Raw genomic sequence first — 19,638 nt, 5'->3', positions numbered from 1 at the left:
GCACTTAAACAGAGATGATGCAAGTATATTGTTGATGCCACCGATGCAATGATAGATGGGTCAGAAAACTACTAGCTTGGAGAAATACACAAACTAACAGATTAACAATAGCTGCAGACAGAGGTGAAAGCGATTCTTGCACTGCTTCTATTGAAATGAGCAGCAGCCTTAAAAGAAGGCATTGGGGATTTCAAAAACTGCTGAGAGTCATCATAAAAGAAATAAATACATGGGCTGTGTTAGGGTAACTAAGAGTAAGATCACATATATGCAGGTTTACTAGGAGTATAGTAAATAAATTTGATGAAATTTGAATATGGGGAGTACAATGTATACAGAGAGGACAGTAGGGGAGAGGGGTTATGCTCTTAGTTAAGAAGCACAAAACTGAGGGCAGTGCATCCAGTTGACATGGGTGGCCAATGCAATGTTGAGTCACTTTGGTGTGACATAAGCACTGGGAAAGCAAAAATGAGTACGATTGTGCTATTGACCTAATAACTTTGATGAGTACAATCACAGAGAAACAGAGTAAGACAATAAATCAGATAGTCAGAATGTCTTATAATGGGAGATTTTAACTTTTCAGATATTGAGTGAAACTTTGGGTTGGTCACTCACACACACTAGCAAGACTTTTGTGGATTTACTGGATGATATATCTAAAGCAACATGTTAGAGTGGCAACAAGACGATCAACCCCAAATTACTGATATATTTTATAAACCCATGTTCTGGTAATCCCATTTTCTTTAAATTATCTAGAAATAATAAAGTGAAAATGAAGCTGTGAACTGAAATTATTAAATATGGTGCATCACTATCCAATTTTTCAATTCCTTTTTGAAAGCATTGTGACTCACATGTATGCCGCATATTTCCATACCAACAAGTTACAACACTTACCTCGAATATATTTTACCCCCCCCCAAAAAAAAATTGAGCCCACTGCTCGCAGTTGTGAAGAGTTTAGATAGGAGCAAGTCACCACTGCTGATAGTTAATTTATATTTTGTTAACTGCTACTAACATATTTTGTTAACAAAATATATATTTTAAGTTCTCAGCCACTGAATAATCCATGTATAAACTCAGAATGAAATGAAATTACAGTTCTTCAGTTTTGCCAAATATCTTGTAGTTTATAGTTCCGTTTTTGCCACCGTTAGTTGTTTTGTTGTATTTCAATGAGTAGCATGAACAGTATCTCTTAGTTGGTATAAGAAGTCTAGTAGTTTCTACAATTACCTCACTGAATGCTTCCCATTTAGAATTTGCTGTTGGTTAACATCATCAATTGGTCCCACTGAAAAGACTTAAAACTGCATCAGACCACTGTAGCCTTCTTTACAAAAGCAAAAAACCTTCCCTTTATTATTGAGAGTAGTCACATCTTCAACTAAATCCCACATCAATACACTGATCACTGCCAGCAAGTAGTTCTTTTATCTGCAGATTCTTAATGCATGAAGAATCACTACTGATAATAAGATCAAGAATATTGCTTTTTCTCATTGCCTTTCTAACCTGCTTGTGTAAGAAACAGTCATCCAAAAAACCCACAAAAGTCTTTCTGCTGTGAGTAAACAATTCACAATTTCTAATATTTGGAAGTTAAAATCTGTTAAGACATTCTGATTTACTGGTCCACTGTATTTGTCTGTACAGTTATTCATTATACTGATCAGGCCAATAACACTTTTCTACTCTCATTTTTGTTCTCCCAGTGCTTATATGACACCATACTGACTGAACATTTTACTTGTCCCCATGCTGACTGGATGCACTTCTTAGATTGATTGATAATCAATTGATTATCAATCTTATCAATCAATTGATTGACTTTAGAGATATAGGCTTATAGGAACTTTTCCTTATTTTTAGCATTAGAATATGCTCAGATGCCTATTCCATGCAATTTTTAAGCACTCCGTAGACACGCACGAGCACTCAACAAACAAGGTAGCTCTATATGGCATGGCAACTAAGAAATCCGGCTTGGCAACTAGTATTTTACAGTTCAAACTAATGGTTGAACTACCAGTTCCATGTTTTACAATCACTATGGACTATACTTGCAAGGACAGGCACTTTTTTTTTTTTTACAAGTACAAAGTACAATGGACCATTTATATGTAAGTATGCTTAACTACTGGTAGCATTATTTTAATGAACAAATCTTAGAGGCTGAAGGAATGATATGAAGAATAACAGCACAACAGATTATATCTGCCTTTCATCAAGAGAGCACATAATTACAATAACCTGTAAAGCATTTCTTATCCAATATCAATAAGCAAACTTTATCCATTTTTAACTGATGTAAAACAAAAAAAAAAAAAAAAAAAAAAAGAAATCAATATTCAAAGATTGTTCATTCATAAAAATATTGTACTGTTTATCTTATAGAGTGGTGGTCACAATGGTCATAATTCTTGGGGTTTGTAACTCTGAAGAAGTCATGTTTGCAAATACCCTCTGCCTACTATTCTGAAGTCCAGCCCTGATCCACTGCAAATTTATACACTAAACTTCTTTGAGATCCATATCAGCAATGTTACTAAGGACCAAATTTTAACTAGGAGCAAAATGATTTTGCGATAACTAAGAAGAAAGTGGAAGAGAAACTATAGAAGCTAAAACTAAATAAGGCATCTGGGCTGATGAAATCTATTCAATTCAAATTATATCAAAAGAAGCAGCAAAAGAGGTAAGTAAACCTATAGCTATAATTCTAGGAGCATCCTTCGACTCAGAGGATTTGTAAAGGAAGATTAAAATGGGGGGGGATAACTATAGACCTGTAAAGACTTCTGTTCCAGGAAAAAACCTGTTTTTCCTGGAACAGAAGTGTTCAAAGTATTCAAAGAAGAATTACAGGATCATCTAACAGGAATGCTTCATATGGCAATCACAGCAGGGATTCATTAAGGGAAGAGCTCGTCTGACCTATCTGATTGGTTACTTTTGACATTATAACAAAGGAACTAGATAAAAATAATAATTCTGACATCATATTAGCATTAGCAGAGGCATTTGATGCAAGAAAGCAAGCTTATGCAGCATCAGCCAAAAAAAAAAAAAAAAAAAAACCACTTCCACTTCACCCCTCTGTTCGTTCAAAATACCGGTCCAGCTGAGCCTTAAACTTATTTAGGCTATCAACCTCCACTACAAGGGATGGAAGTCTGTTCCACCAACCAACCACCCGCTGGCTAAAGGCAAATTTCCGCACGTCTATCCTACATCTGTCTATCCTCAATTTGAATTTATGCCCTCTCAGGTGATTATTCTGAGCTAGAGGAAGAATCCCATCAGCATTGAGCATGCTCAAACCATTCAAGGCTTTATACACCTATCAGATCACCTCGCTGGTGCCTAGTCTCCAGACACTGTAATTTGCAAAACTTAAGCCTTTCTTCGTAAGAGCACCCCTTTGTTCCATTCACTAATCTTGTTGCCCTTCTTTATACTCGTTCCAGCAGCTCTACATCCTTCTTGAAATGAGGCCTCCAGACCTGTATACAGTACTCTAGGTGTGGCCTGACCATTGCCTTATACAAGGGAATAATCACCTCCTTATCCCTGCTGGAAAAATTCCTGTATATCATTGACAATACTCCATGAGCTACTCTTGCACCCCGTCTGCACTGCTCAGAGAACTTCATATCTGCCTGCACAACCACCCCCAAGTCCCTTTCATTCTCTACCACTGTCAGTGTAGTACCACAGAGTTGATATGTTGCTCTGGGGTTGCTGTTTCCCATGTGTAGTACTTTACATTTGTCAATGTTAAACTTCATTTGCCACCTCTCAGCCCATCTGCTCAATCTTTCCAGATCCTGTTGCAGCAGCATAGTGTCAGTAGTGTCCTTGACAACTCTGCCAACCTTTGTATCGTCTGCAAACTTGGTCATTAAGCTTGATATACCATCATCAATATCATTTATAAATACAGAAAACAATAATGGACCCAACACTGTGCCCTGAGGGACTCCACTAATAACATTAGTCCACGATGAGCAGTGTCCATTAATTACCACTCTCTGTCTTCTCCCCCTCAACCACCCCTTTATCCATAGCAGCAATTTGCCTCCAATGTCACACTACTCCAATTTGTGTAGCAGTCTTCCATGTGCAACAGTATCAAAAGCCTTTCTAAGATCCAAGTATATAATATCAAAGCTATTCCCTGCATCCAGTTCTCTTGTGACTGCATCATAGTATCCAATCAAATTGGTCAGGCAAGACTTCCCCTTAACAAAACCATGCTGTGTCTGAGCTATAACTGAAGTCTTGTCTAAATGATCCTGCAGTGCTTCTTTAACCAGTGCCTCCATTAATTTTCCTGGAACAGAAGTTAAGCTCACAGGTCTATAATTACTTGTTTCAGCCTTTGATCCTCCTTTGTGAATTGGGGTCACTTTTGCACATTTCCAGTCTATGGGTACCTCCCCTGAGTCCACGGAAGCTCTCATAATTATGGCTAAGGGTTTGCTTACTTCCTTTGCTGCCTCCTTTAATATAACTCGATAGATCCCATCCACCCCGGGTGCCTTTCTTGTGTTTATCTTCAACAGTTTCTCCTCCACTTTACTCCCAGTTATTTCAAGATTCTGTAGGTTACTGCTAGAGTTGAATACACCTCTGGCATTCCTCTCGCTGAATAACACCTCATGTGTGAATGTCGATGCAAAATATTCATTTAGTTTGTTAGCTACCTGAGCAGGATCATCAACAGTTGACCCATCAATATCAAGTGGACAAATCTGATTCATCCCCTTCCTTCTAGAGTTTACATAAGTAAAGAACTCTTTGCTGTTTTTCTTTGCATCCCTTGCCAAGGATTTCTCGTAATCTGCCTTCGCCTGCCTAACCTGCTTTGTAACTTGGTTGCATATCAACTTGTATCTATCATAGGCTTCTGTGTCATGTGTTAATTTGTAAGTATCCCATGCATTTTTCTTCTCTGCCATATGCCTCATTAGTTCATCTGACATCCATTTTGGCCTAAACCTTGGACAATATTTCTTAGTTGGTATGTAAAGCCTAGTAGCTTCCAAGATAAGTTCTTTGAATGCTTCCCATTTTGAATTTGCTGTTGGTAACATCATCAGTTGGTCCCACTGTATAGAATTTAAATACTGTCTCAGTCCATCGTAGTCGCCTTTACGGAAGCAATAACCCTTCCCTTTACCCCTAATGGTAGTTACCTCTTTGTGTAAATCCCACTTCAGCACACTGTGATCAATGCCACCTAGTGGTTTATTTATCTGCAGATTCTTAATGCATGAAGAATCACTGCTGATAATCAAATCAAGAGTATTACTCCCTCTAGTTGCCTCCCGAACATGTTGATGTAGAAAAAATTTGTGGATTTATTGGATGATTGTTTTAATCATCCAATAAATCCACAAAAGCCCTGCTAGTGTGTGAGTGATCAGCCCCCAAATTCCAGTCATCATCTGAGAAATTAAAATCTCCCATTATAAGACTCTCTGATTTACTGGCCCACTCTATTTCCCTGTACAGTTTCTTATTATACTCATCAGAGTCATTAGGCCTATAGCCCACTCCTACTCTCAATTTTGATCTCCCAATGGTTACGTCACACCAAACTGACTCCACACTGCACTGTCCAGCGATGTCGACTGGCTTCACTTCCTTGGTTTTTATGTGTTTCTTAACTAATAGCATAACCCCTCCTCCCTTCCTATCCTGTCTATCCTTTCTGTAGACGTTGTACTCCCCAAATTACAGTTCTGCATCCCTTATATCTGTGTGACACCACGTCTCTGATATCCCAACAATATCTGCCTTTGAGGTTTTGAGCAATACCTCAAATTCATCAAATTTATTTATTAAACTCCTAGCATTGTTGTACATGCAAGTATACCTGCACCTGTTTCTATTCTTAGCTACCCTAACACAACCCATGTGTTTACTTGTACCGCAATGGCTCCCAGCAGCCTCTGAAATATCCTGCATCTTGTTTTTCAGGCTTCTGTTCATTCTAATAGAAGCAGTGCAAGAATCTCTTTCACCTCTGCCAGTGGCTACTGTCAATCTATTGGTCTTTGTCTCCCCCCAAGCTAGCAGTTTTCCGACCCACCTAACACTGCCTAACACTAATCCTTTCTGTACACACTGTACTCCCCAAATTCCAGTTCTACATTCCTTATATCTTTGTGACACCACGTCTCTGCTATCCCAACAATATCCGCCTTTGATGTCTTGACCAACACTTCAAATTCATCAAATTTATTTACTATACTTCTAGCATACATGCTCCTATGCCTATTCCTTGTTACCCTAACACATCCCATATACCCAACTATTCCATGATGACTGCCATCCGTCCCTGAAACCCCCAACACCCCTCGCTCCAGGTTGCTTCTTATTCTAATAGAAGTTGTGCAAGAATCACCTTCACCTCTGCCTGCGGTTACTGTTAAACTATTAGTCTTTGTATCCCCCCAAACTAGCAGTTTTCCGACCCACCTAACACTGCCTCGATAGCATCAGCAAATATTCTTGCACCCTTTCTATTTAAGTGTATCCCATCCCTGTAGAAGCAATCTCTCCTGTTAACAAGTACAGTCCAGGCTGAAAAAAATTCTACCCCTTGAGCCTTGCACAATCTTTCCAGGGCCGAATTGATCGACAAGGCTCTCATCATATCATCATCAGCCATTTTCAATCCACTGCAGGATGAAGGCCTCTCCAGCAACTTTCCAGTTCCTTCTGTTTTGAGCACTGGCCTTCCATTTACTACTCAAAAACTCATGAATTTCATCTATCCATCTCCGCCTTTGTCTTCCAGGTTTTCTTCTAGCTCCTCTTGGGTACCATTCTGTTATTTTCTTAGTCCATCTGTCATCATGTCTTCGAGCTATGTGTCCTGCCCAAAACCATTTTAGTTCTTTAGTTTTGATAAGAATGTCCTTTACTTCAGTTTGCTGCCTAATCCATGTGTTTCTCTTCTTATCTAACAGTCTGATTCCCAATATAATTCGTTCCATTCTTCGCTGTGCAGTTCTTAGCTTCTCTTCCATTCTTTTGGTGAGTGCCCAAGTTTCACTTCCATAAGTCATGGTGGGGAGTATACATTGATTCATTATTTTACGTTTCAGACAAACTGGGATATTGCTCTTCAGTATGTGACTATATTTCCTGAATGCTATCCATCCAAAATTTATTCTTCTCTTGACTTCCAGCCATTTATCATTATTACAGCTAATAACTTGTCCCAGATAAGTATATGACTCCACCTTTTCAATTACTGCTCCTTCAATCATTATTTCCCTTTCCGTGGCATACTTGTTCATCATTACTTTTGTTTTAGCCATATTCATCTTGAGTCCAAAATCCTTACTAACTCTGCATAACTGATTAAGATTTTCCTCTAATTCTTTGGGATCGTGGCTTATGACCACAATGTCATCTGCAAATCGTAAATGGTTTAGGTACTCTCCATTCACATTGACTCCTTTCTGCGACCAGTCTAATCTTCAGAAAGCTTCCTCAAGGGCAGCAGTAAACAGCTTCGGAGATATCGTGTCTCCTCGTTGAACTTCTTTCTCAATTTTAAATTTGCTACTGTCTTTGTCTAGTCTAATAAAGGAGGTAGCACTCTCATATATTTTCTTCAAAATCATGATATATGGAGTATCTATGCCTTGTCTTTCCAGTGCCCGAAACATTGCCTTATGCTGTATGAAGTCAAATGCACTTTCATAATCCACAAATGCCAGGCATAATGGTGTTTTATATTCATTTGCTTATAGTCACCAACAACTACTAGTTCCTTCGGGACCAGTTCATATACTTAGATTTCGGCAAAGATTTTGATACTATTTCACATTAAGGATTGCTATACAAATTGGAGCAGTGTGGCATTAGGGATAAGTTATTGCTATGGATAAAGGGATGGTTGAGTGGAAGAAGGCAGTGATTGATTATTAATGGGCACTGCTCTTCTTGGACTAGTATGTTATTAACGGAACCCCTGAGGGTTCACTGCAATGCCCATTATTGTTTTCAGTATTTATTAACAATATTGATGAAGACATATCAAGTTTAATGTCAAAGTCTGCTGATGATCCAAAGGTCAGCAGGGTGGTTAGTGACAAAAATCAGGGTATAATGCTGCAACAAGACCTAGATCAATTAGCCAGATGGCTGAGAAGTAGCAATTAATATTCAGTTTATTATTATTAACCATATGGTGCAAGGAAGCCTGAGGCTTATGCTGCACCAGTCAAAAAAATTCCCGAGTTACTCTCTCAGAGTAACTCGGGAAACTTAAGGTTTAACATTGAAAAATGCAAAGTACTGCATATGAGAAACAGTAACCCCAGAATACCATACCAATTGGGTGGTACCACACTCAAGATACTGTAGAAGGAACAAAATGGTTGGTTGGTTGTTTGGATTTTAATGGCACATCAGCAACTAGGGCTATAATGCGCAAAAACCACATCCCATACTGGATAACATATAACTCGATAGGTACGTTGGCATTCGAGGTGAGCGGACGCGCTTAGACAGGGCTCCTCAGTTAAGTGGTTTACTTTTGGATAGTGCTTTTAAATATTTGATTTATTTAAATATTGTTGGATTATTTTGTTATAGGTTTTCCTGTAACTGTTTGATTTTAATAATATTATAGATATAATTTTTTAAAGTTACTTTCATTGATATTTATTTAATTTTATAATGGTTGTTACGAGATCTGCCTTAAACACGTCACAGGGTATCGTGAGTCACACGGAAATAGCAGATGGCGATTTACGGGTGAGTCATGATTTAATCCGTTGTGGAACCTGTGGAATGTTTTCCAAGGTCGACCTGGTGACTAATCCTACCTCACCTGGGGATTCTTTTCTTTGTGATCGATGTAAGGAGTGCACCGATCTTAAATTACAATTTGGTGCACTGATGGAACAATTTGAGTCCCTGAAAAAACGAGTGCTTGCCCTCGAAAATAATGCTTCTGGGAGCTCGTCAGGGACTCAAAACTCCAGCAATCTACCAAGTGATATGCACACCCGATTCGAGCCTCAAAACAGAAAAACCAAGTGCAAACTACCCTGGTTAGAAAGGACATTGTTTTATTAGGAGACTCCATTGTCAGGGAAACGGGGAATATTTTTTGTAATAAAGATAGGTGGAGCAGAACCAGGGTATGTCTGCCGGGAGCAACTATTGATGATGTCACCAACAGACTGTCAGATTTTAAAGGGGGTAAAGAAAATATTATTATTCATGTGGGGACAAACGATATTAAACGTACACGATCTGACGATTTGTTGGAAAAATACAGGACCATGCTGAGGAAATGTCGCGAGCTAGGCCATAATGTCTATGTGTCTGCAATTCTGCCCAGACACGATAGGAGGGATTATATGTTAAGAGCCTTGTGGATTAACTCAAGACTTGAAGGAATCTGCAAGGCTTTAGGGTGTAAATTTCTATCAGCATGGCCCACACTTGTAGGTAGAAGGAATTTGTTTTGTAGAGACGGGATACACTTAAACAAAGGTGGTGCAAAAGTTTTTGCCAGTATTATTGAGGATACCTTAAAGGCTCAGGGAAACTGCTAGTTAGGGGGGATGTGGGTAATACTGACACGCGTTTATCTGATAATATTGGTCAATGTAACTCTTGCACATACCTTAAGAGTTCTTATCTGTTACCCCAACTGGACGTATTATCTAGATGTTCTGGGGGCAAAGACGTTTCACGTGAGCAGGTAGCTAATATCAGGGAAGAGAGCCTAAAAAACTTCAAGGGTTGTGTTAGGGTTGTTAAATATACAAGAACAGTAAATCTTAATTGTTTATAGAGTAACGTTAGAAGTGTCGTCAATAAAATGAGCGAATTCGAACTGCTGGTTAAAACAAGTAACGCGGACATAATAGGGCTTACGGAGACGTGGTGCCACCCGGAAATTGGGGATGATGAGTTTCAGTACGGCTTGTATAATATATTTAGGAAGGATAGAGTAGATAGAAGGGGTGGTGGGGTAATGCTTCTTATCTGAAGCAGCCTGAGTGCGACGATAGCTTTCCCAGATTCAGACATTTCACATGCTAGTATAGAGTCTGTATGGTGTGAGATAGTTGGAAACAAAGGTACAATGCGAGTAGGCGTAATCTACAGACCAGGTGATTGTGAAGACTATGACAAAAGCCTCTACATGCAAATGGAATGGGCAAGTAAGCGTCAATGCCTTATTATGGGTGATTTCAATTTGCCTCTAATTGATTGGAGTAAATGGGAAGGAAACTCGACATGGGGAACAAAATTTTTAAATCAACTAGATGACTGTTATTTGTATCAACATGTCAGGGAAAGTACTAGAGAAAAGAATATCCTAGACCTCATCATCACACATGAATCAGATGACATAACAGAGCTGACAGTAGAGGAACCAGTAGCAGGAAGTGATCACGGAGTTCTACGGTGGATGATGACGAGAGAGGTAGCAGAAGTAAAAGGCAAAGGAATGGGTTTTAATTTCAGAAAAGGAAATTACGATGCCTTAAGGTACTACATAGCCTCTATTAACTGGGTAGATATCGCGCAGAGAATGAATACAATTGAACTGTGGTACGCTTTTAAAACATTAATCACAGATGCCTTGAATGCGTATATACCATTAAAAAAATACTCCACGAGAAGAGTTCCAAGTTGGATGAATAGTGAAGTTGCCACATTACTTGAGCAGAAAAAGGTGGCATGGAAACGTTACAGAGCAATAAAAAGTACTGAAGCCTATAACAGCTACAAGGTGATGTGTAATAGAGCCACACAAAAGGTTTCGACAGGCAAAGGCAGTTTATGAGAAATCACTAGCAAACAGAGCAAAGAGGGGGGATAAAGAATTCTTCACATATATAAATGCCAAGAAGAGCAGGACAAACCAGATCGGACCTTTACGTAAGGGAAAGGGGATAGTAATAAATACACCAGCTGCCGTTGCAGATGAACTCAACAGTTATTTTGCATTGATATTTACAAATGAAAAGCCTTTTGTGGCAATGGGAAATTGTGGGAGCGAAGTTAAAAAATATGTAATTAATGATATTGAAATTTCGCAAGATTATTTAATGAAAAAACTTTCAAGCCTACAGACTAGTAAGGCTCCTGGAGTTGACGGAATATACCCTATAATCTTGAGAGAGGCGGCAGCGAGTGCATTGAACCACTGAGGCTGGTTATGCGAGCATCACTAGACTCTGGGGAGATTCCCTTGGATTGGAAAAGTGCAAATGTATCTCCCATACATAAGGGTGGCTCTAAAAGTGAAGTGGGAAATTATCGACCTGTCAGTCTGACTTCAGTAGTAGGGAAAATCATGGAGGCATTGATCAAGGGTAGAATTCGGGATCATTTGGATCGAATTGAAATTCTCAAGGATACTCAGCATGGTTTTGTAAAGGGAAAATCATGTTTAACAAATCTGATTCGCTATTTCGAAAGGGTCACTCACGAGCTGGATTTAGGGAATAATTTCGACATTGTTTATTTAGATTTCAGTAAAGCTTTTGACTCAGTCCCACATGAGCGGTTGCTTTATAAGCTGGAACAGGTTGGAATCACTGGGAAAATCCTTAGATGGATAGAAGGATGGCTTCAGGGCAGGAGGCAGAGGGTTGTGATAAATGGCTATTCCTCAGATTGGGTTGATGTAAGAAGTGGGGTTCCCCAAGGATCAGTATTAGGACCACTGTTGTTTTTAATTTTCATAAACGACATTGATGAAGGGATAGAGGGCGTGATGTCTAAATTTGCAGATGATGTTAAAATTGGTAGAGTAGTTAATGATCACTGTCAAGCTGAGCTTCTTCAGAGAGACCTAGATAGACTTCAAGAATGGTCAGAAAAATGGCAGCTGTGCTTTAATCCAACAAAGTGTAAGGTATTACACCTGGGAAACAGTAATCCCAAAATAACTTATTCACTTGGTGGAGTTCAACTAAACCCAGTACTGGAGGAAAGGGACTTGGGTGTTACGATACGGTCAGACATGAAATTCTCTGAGCATTGTAAACAGGTTGCAAGGAAGGCCCATGGTGTCCTATCGATGATCTATCGAACTTTTGCAAGTAGAGATAGGGACGTGATAATCCCATTATATAAGGCCTATGTTAGACCACACTTGGAATACTGTGTTCAAGTATGGAGACCGCACCTAAAGAAAGACATCGAGCTTCTTGAAAGGGTGCAAAGAAGGGTAACTCGCCTGGTGAGATCGGCAAAAGGGCGTCCTTATGAAGAAAGACTTCGAATATGTGGGTTGCAGAGTTTGGAAACTAGACACCTTAGAGGAGATTTGATTGAGGTGTTTAAGGCTCTGAGAGGCATCAGTAAAATGAATGAGGACAAAATTTTCAAGATTATAAATGATACTAGAACTAGGGGACATAAATTCAAGTTACGCGGGGAAATGTTTAGATTGGACTGCAGGAAGTTTTATTTTAGCCAGCGAGTTATAAATTACTGGAATAAGTTGCCTTCATGGGTGGTAGAGGCTGACAGTTTGGGGAAATTCAAAGGTCATCTGGATAGTACTTTCGGGTAAGGGAAGCGCATAGGATGATAGGATTAATTTCCTTTTTATTTAATTTTTAATTTCATTTTATTATTTTTATTTATTTATTAATTATTATTATTTATTTATTTAATTTTTGTTTTTATCATTGTTTTGTTCGGATTTTTTTTTTTTTTTTTGGCTGGTGCAGCATAAGCCATAGGCTTTCTTGCACCATACGGCCGTTACTAATACTAATACTAACAGTAGGAACAAAATGTGATGGCAATTATACAGTCTGACATGAAGTTCTCTGATCATTGCAGACAAGCTGCTAGGACAGCTCATGGAGTTCTGTCAGTGATGTAGAGGAATTTTGCAAGCATGGACAAAGGTGTGATCACACCATTGTATAACGGCAATGGTTAAGCCACATCTTGAATGCTGTATGCAGGCTGGCAGCCTCACATTTTAGAAAGAATGTGGATATGTTGGAACAAATGCAGAGGAGAGCAAGAAGTTTAGTCAGGGACATAAAAAGGTAACCTTATCAAGAAAGACTTCAGCTCTAAGCACCTGCCAGGACCTGATGAAGTGTTTTTAAGGACTTAAATGGGTTAAGTGAATTAAATGCTGGTGTCATAACTTTTGCTTGGATGACAAACACATGTTATAAATTTAAATTGAAAAAGCATGTTTGCAAGATAGATGTGAAAATGTTCTTGGCAGAAAATAAATGATTTGTCAAACAAACTTCCATCAGGAGGTTATTGTTATTTGGTTTTTAGGAGCATTAGCAACTAAGGCCATATTGCTCAGGGATATGCGGTGGTCATTCCTTGACCTTTCCACATCTTCCGTATTTGGTGGTGACGGGCTCGAACCCCGGTCTAATCAAGAAGCGTGTGCTACGCACTGCTGCTCCTTCCCACCTGGCTACGGAGGCGTCTCCATCAGGAGGTGATCAGAGAGGTGGATAGTTTGAATAAATTTAAGGAAAAATTAGACAAATTATTACAGGAGATAATCAGGTGAAGTACATGTTGTTTTTTTTTTTTTTTTTTTTGCTGATGCTCTATAAGCTTGCTTTCTAGCATCTTTTGCCACTGATAATACTAACTCAGGGAGTGACAGAGCAAATTTTCATCTCTTGTGCTTTTTTTTATTCCTTTTATGCTGTGAACTGTTAAAATGTTATTTATATTAATTTAACATACAAATTAAGGTTAATCGTGTAAGAAATTTAAAAGTTTGAATTTTCAAAGAACAGTTGATAACTGAACTGTTAGAAGTTTAATTATCAATAGACTGGGCACAGGGTGAAGCTGATAGATATCATCTGCTTGGCAAGTTGGCATTATATGAATTTCATGTTAACAAGCAGGTATTTTCACCTCATCACATGATTCAAGTTTATTGCATGATGGCTCTTCATTAAGACACATTATAGGCATACATATTTTGATACATATTTTCATGTTTTCTCTTGCAACCTGAAGAGTCAACATTTCTACATACAGTTCTTATATAAGTGTATCTTTAATGTATGTACATACATCAGGAATAGCAAATTCGTATATTCTGATTCGTATATTCAGATCTAATTGGCCACTCAAGAAGTCTTCCAATTCACTGGTTATGCAATACAAACGCCATCTAACATTCAGCAGTTTTTGAGGTGGTGCTTCATCATGCTGAAACCACATCAGTCAAAAAGTTCACAAAGGAATATTATCAAGCCAAAATTGTAATGCCTCATCAAGTATCAATCTCAGATACTTGAATGTAACTTCATAAAAATATGAAAATGAGTATAATATAATCCACACATTTGATTTTCTATGTGCATAGCTGATTAATACTTCTCAATAATTATTATTACTCTTCAAACCTTTCCACATCATTCACTCCTTCCATCAGATTCAGATTTTTAATCCACTTGGAGAGAAAATCAATCTACTTTTAGAGCTTTTTCTTCCAATTTGACAGGGGGAAAAAAAAAGGATTTTTTGCGAAGCAACCTTCACCAAAGCCAATTAATTCAGTCATAGTGAGAAGAAAGCCCAAAAATGTCTCTGCCCTTTCCAATCCAGATTGACTCAATCCCATAGTTTTCAATCCTAGGTCAAAAAAAGGTCATCAGAAAAGCCAGCAGTGAAAGTGTCAACAGGCAATACTCCTATAATGTACACTACACTGAGTGGACAGAAATCATGGGATACCTACTTAGTAATGGGTAGGCCCACCTTTTGCCCGGATAAGGGCAGTCAAATGGCAATGCATTGAGTCCACTAGTCCACGAAAGCATTCCACAGGTAGTTCCATCCATGCTTGCTTCACTACTATCCATAATTCCATCGCATTCCTGGGTGGAGGATCCAAAGTTCAAATGGACCTTTCCACAGCATCCAAAAGGTGCTCCACAGGTTCATGTCCGGTGAACAGGGAAGCCATTCCATGGTGGTACAATCTGCAGAATGCTCTTTGAACCATGTTCTAGTCACCACAGCTCTGTGGGGAGGTGCATTGTCCTGCTGGAAAAGTCCATTGCCCTGTGGGTGCACGATGACCATGAAGGGATGCAAATGGTCTGCAAGGATGGACACATAACCTGGACCATTCAGAGATGCATCTAGACGTACCAGACGTCTCAAAATGTGCCAGTTGAACACATCCCCAGACCATTACCAACCGTCCACCTGCCTGAACAGTTCCTTGTTGACATGACAGGCGATTGGCTTTGGGTGGTTTAAGGTTTAGGCCCAAATGGCTGTCAAATGAACTGAGACTTGTGGCAGAGAAGAAAAATGCAATGGGATGCACATAAATTGTAAGGTGAACAGAAGCCTATGGTAGCTACAAGCTAGTCTATAATCATGTCATAAAGGAGATTAAAGGAACAAAAGCAGATTATTAAAAATCTTTGGTAAATGATGCAAAGAAAAACAGCAAAGACTTTTACTTATACAAACTCTAAAAGGAAGGTTTTGAATCAGATTGGTCCACTTGATATCAATGGTTTGACTGTAGATGATCATTCTCATATAGCTGCCAAAACTAAATGAGTATTTTGCATCTACATTCACACACAAGGAGCTATTCAAGGGGGAGAGGGCCAGAGGTTTATCAAACTATAACAAGGAGCTAAGTGATTTTGTAATAACTAAGAACAAAGTGGAGGAGAAATTGTTGAAGTTAAACATAAGGAAGGCACCTGGGGTGGACAGAATCTATACAGTTATATTAAAGGAGGCAGCAAAGGAATTAAGCAAATCCTTAGCCATAATTATGAGAGCTTCCTTGGACTCAGGAGAGGTCCCCATGGACTGGAGGTGTGCAAATTTATCTCCAATTCACAAAGGGGGATCAAAGGATGACTCGAGTAATTACAGACCTGTTAGTTTGACTTCTGTTCCAGGAAAATAATGGAGTCACTGGTTAAAGAAGCATTGCAGGATCATCTAGACAAGACTGCAGTAATAGTTAAGACACAGCATAGGTTTGTTAAAAAGAGGTCTTGTGTGACCAACCTGAATAGATACTATGAAGTGGTCACAAAGAAACTGAATGTCAAAAATAATTTTGATATCATATACTTGGATTTCAGGAAAGCTTTTGATACTGTTGCACATGGAAGACTGTTGTACAAATTGGAAAGGTATGACATTAAGGGTAAGTTGCTACAACGGATAAAGGGATTGTTGAGTGGGAGACGAGAGAGAGTGGTAATCAATGGACACTGGTCTTCGTGGACAAATGTTATTAGTGCAGTTCCCCAGAGTTCGGTGCTGGGCCCATTGTTGTTTTGTTTATTCATTAGGATTAATAAAGGTATATCAGGATTAATATCCAAGTTTGCAGATGGTACAAAGGTTGGCAGGGTTGTTAACGACAGTAAAGACAGTATGCTACTCCAACTGGATCTAGATAAGTTGGGCAAATGAGCTGAGAATTGGCAACTGAAGTTTAATATTGACAAATGCAAAGTACTGAATATGGGTAGAAATAACCCAAGAGAAATGTACCAACTGTGTGGTACTACACAGTTGGTACATTTCTCTCAGGGAAGTGGAAAGTCAAAATGACCTGGGGGTAATTGTGCAGTCAAATATGAAGTTTGCTGAGCAGTGCAGACAGGAAGCCAGGGAAGGTCATGGAGTCTTGTTAATGATATACAGGAATTTTGCTAGCAGGGACAAGGAGGTGATTATCCCGTTGTACAAGGCAATGATCAGGCCACACCTAGAGTACTGAGCACAGGTCTGGAGACCTCATTTTAGGAAGGATGTAGAGTTGTCAGAACGAGTACAAAGAAGGGCAACAAAATTGGTGAGGGGAACAAATAGGTGCTCTTACCAAGAAAGGCTTAAGGTTCTGCAAATTGCAGCACCTGTAGAGTAGGCACTTACGAAGTGATCTGACCGAGGTGTATAAGGCCTTGAATGGGTTGAACAAGCTGAATGCTGAGGGGATTCTTCCTCTTGCTCAGATTAAGAACCTGAGGGACATAGATTGAAATTGAGGAAAAACAGTTGTAGAATGGATGTGCAGAAGCTTCCCTTTAGCCAGTGGGTGGCTGATTGGTGGAACAGACTTCCATCTTTTGTTGTGGAAGTTGACAGCCTAAATAAATTTAAGGCTGAGCTGGATAGGCATTTGGAACGAAAATGGGAGGGGGTTTTTTTTTTTTTTTTTGGCTGATGCTGCATAAGCTTGCTTTCTTGCGTCGTATGCCTCTACTATTGCTAATGTCCACATGCCAGGATCTTCACCAACGTATTGCTGTTGACCAAGACTGTTTCTTCTCATTTCTAGTGCCAAGTTGTGGTTATACGGCAATGACCTAGGAAAAAGGCCCATTCCTCTCAATGGAAGATACCTTCTTCAAGGTCCAATAAATCAAAACAATCTCGATCAAATGTGATGATCATGCTTACCATGTGAACCAGCAATACTACAAAACTAAAAACTAGCAGATGTACAATGCTATTCAGAGAATAGGACCAGAAAAGTGAGTATCAGAGAATTAGCACTTAATTGTGATAATGTTCCTAGATGCACTCAGTGTTTTCCATTCATTCCTAGTGAAGTACTCCATCACTTTGTTTGATATCCATCATACTCACCGAATTTTACTTTTTTTTTTTTTAACCAAGCTTAAAGTCCCTTGAAAGGTCACAGATTTGCAAAGACAGGAAATTATTGAATAAAGGAACTACAACTAGGCCTCGCATAACACTATATTCAGTTAACGCTATTTGAAAAATGATACCACTTTTCACTTTACACGATGCAAATTTCCAGTTAACACAATCTTTTTTTTTTTTTTTTTTTTATGCGATAGTTGAAAAAGATTTGAATCGCATATTAAGCTTACCGCGAGTCGTACAGTCAATAAACAAACATTTGCCTGCTGCCCGCCTCGGTGTGTTCCATCAACCATCAGAAGAAGACGTGTTTGTCTGCTGCTAATAAAGTCAATGCAGACTTGCATTTAAAAATTCAAATTTTTAAATGAGCCAGATGAAAATGTTACCACAAAGGAGATAATGGTAAAAGAATTAAATGAAGTCTTTTGTATCGCATAGAACCACAAACAAAAGGTTTGATGTTCTCTGCGATATTTATTTCGCCAAGGCCCAGAGAAAATTGTTGTTGGCTAATTGATTGATGAAAAGAGAAAGTCAACACTGTTCAAATATTTCCGCAACAGTAATTTCTACATTGTGTATTTTATGTCAGAGGTTCCCAAATTTTCTCGGTTCACGGCACCTTTAATGTCTCAGTAATTTTTTCAAGGCGCACCCAGACCAAAAGAAATACCTAACAGTTTTGTTTAGTAGTTAGGTCCAAACAACTTAATAAGAAATGCTGAAACTGTGAACTACCTCAAGCTAGTAGTTCGCGCAGTGCCCGACAGATGTCAAGTATCACTGTGTTTCCCTCGAAAATTTAAAATATTCCGCAGCGCACAGTTTAAGAACCGCTGTTTTATGCAATAAACATTTAATTCCATAATTATTTTCATTATCTTTTACATTATATACAGTTAAGAAGTTATTTAAAAGATATTTTTAAAATTCTTTATGGACATTCCAGAAGGTCAAGGACCAATTATAATTTTTCCTATTGGTTATTATATTCGATTAACACGTTTCTGTTTTGCGCGATGAACTCGCGGGACGAATTAATCGCGTTAATCGAGGCCCGCCTGTACTAGCAATTCCAAAAACAATGCAATAAAGGAATTACCAACAATTACAAAAGAAACCTATTAGGAATGCTTCCAGAAGCATTAAAATCGACACATACAGTATCAAGGAGACTACTACATAGAATGCTATCTGAACAACTAGTAGCTAAATCATATACCAAATATTAGCTGTCAGCAAACTTTTAAATCACACTTCCATACATAATATAAAATTTTAAAATGCCACAAAATATTTTTGCAGTATTGTAACAGGAACTGCTTTAACAAAATATACTTGCAATTATATTCATAATTTCTATCAACTTTAAAAATATGAACTTATAAGAAAATCAACCAATTAGCATTAGTAGAGGCATATGATGCAAGAAAGCAAACTTATACAGCATCAGAAAATCAACCAAAAAAAAAAAAAAAAAACCCTTCCTATTTCACCCATCCATTTGTTCCAAATGTTTGTCTAGTTCTGCCTTGAATTCATTTAAGCTGTCAACTTCTACAATGACAGATGGAAATTTGTTCCAGTAATCAACCACCTGCTGGCCAAACGCAAATTTCTGCACATCTATTCTACAACTGTCTTTTCTCAATATGAATTTATACCCCTCAGGTGATTAATCTGGGCTAGAGGAATCCCATCAGCACTGAGCATGGTCAAACCATTCAAGGCCTTATACACCTCAATCAGATCACTTTGCAGGTGCCGAGTCTCTAGAAACTGTAATTTGCAGAACTTAAGCCTTTCTTTGCAAGAGCAACCCTTTGTTCCATTCACTAATCTTGTTGTCCTTCTCTGTACTCATTCCAGCAGCTCTACATCCTTCCTAAAATGAGCATTCCAGACCTGTATACAGTACTCAAGGTGTGGCCAGACCATTACCTTATACAA

General features: G+C 38.6%; 1 protein-coding gene across 1 annotated transcript in view; it reads right to left on the bottom strand.

The window, feature by feature from the left end:
- Positions 1-19,638, bottom strand: part of Ube4B (Ubiquitination factor E4B) — a 538,247-nt gene that overhangs the window by 406,848 nt on the left and 111,761 nt on the right. The window lies entirely within an intron of this gene.

Source organism: Mastigoproctus giganteus, chromosome 2 (genome assembly GCF_048544385.1).
Source record: "Mastigoproctus giganteus isolate SK-2022 chromosome 2, ASM4854438v1, whole genome shotgun sequence".
Classification (NCBI taxonomy): Eukaryota; Metazoa; Arthropoda; class Arachnida; order Uropygi; family Thelyphonidae; genus Mastigoproctus; species Mastigoproctus giganteus.
This window is presented reverse-complemented; position numbering and strand designations above follow the sequence as displayed.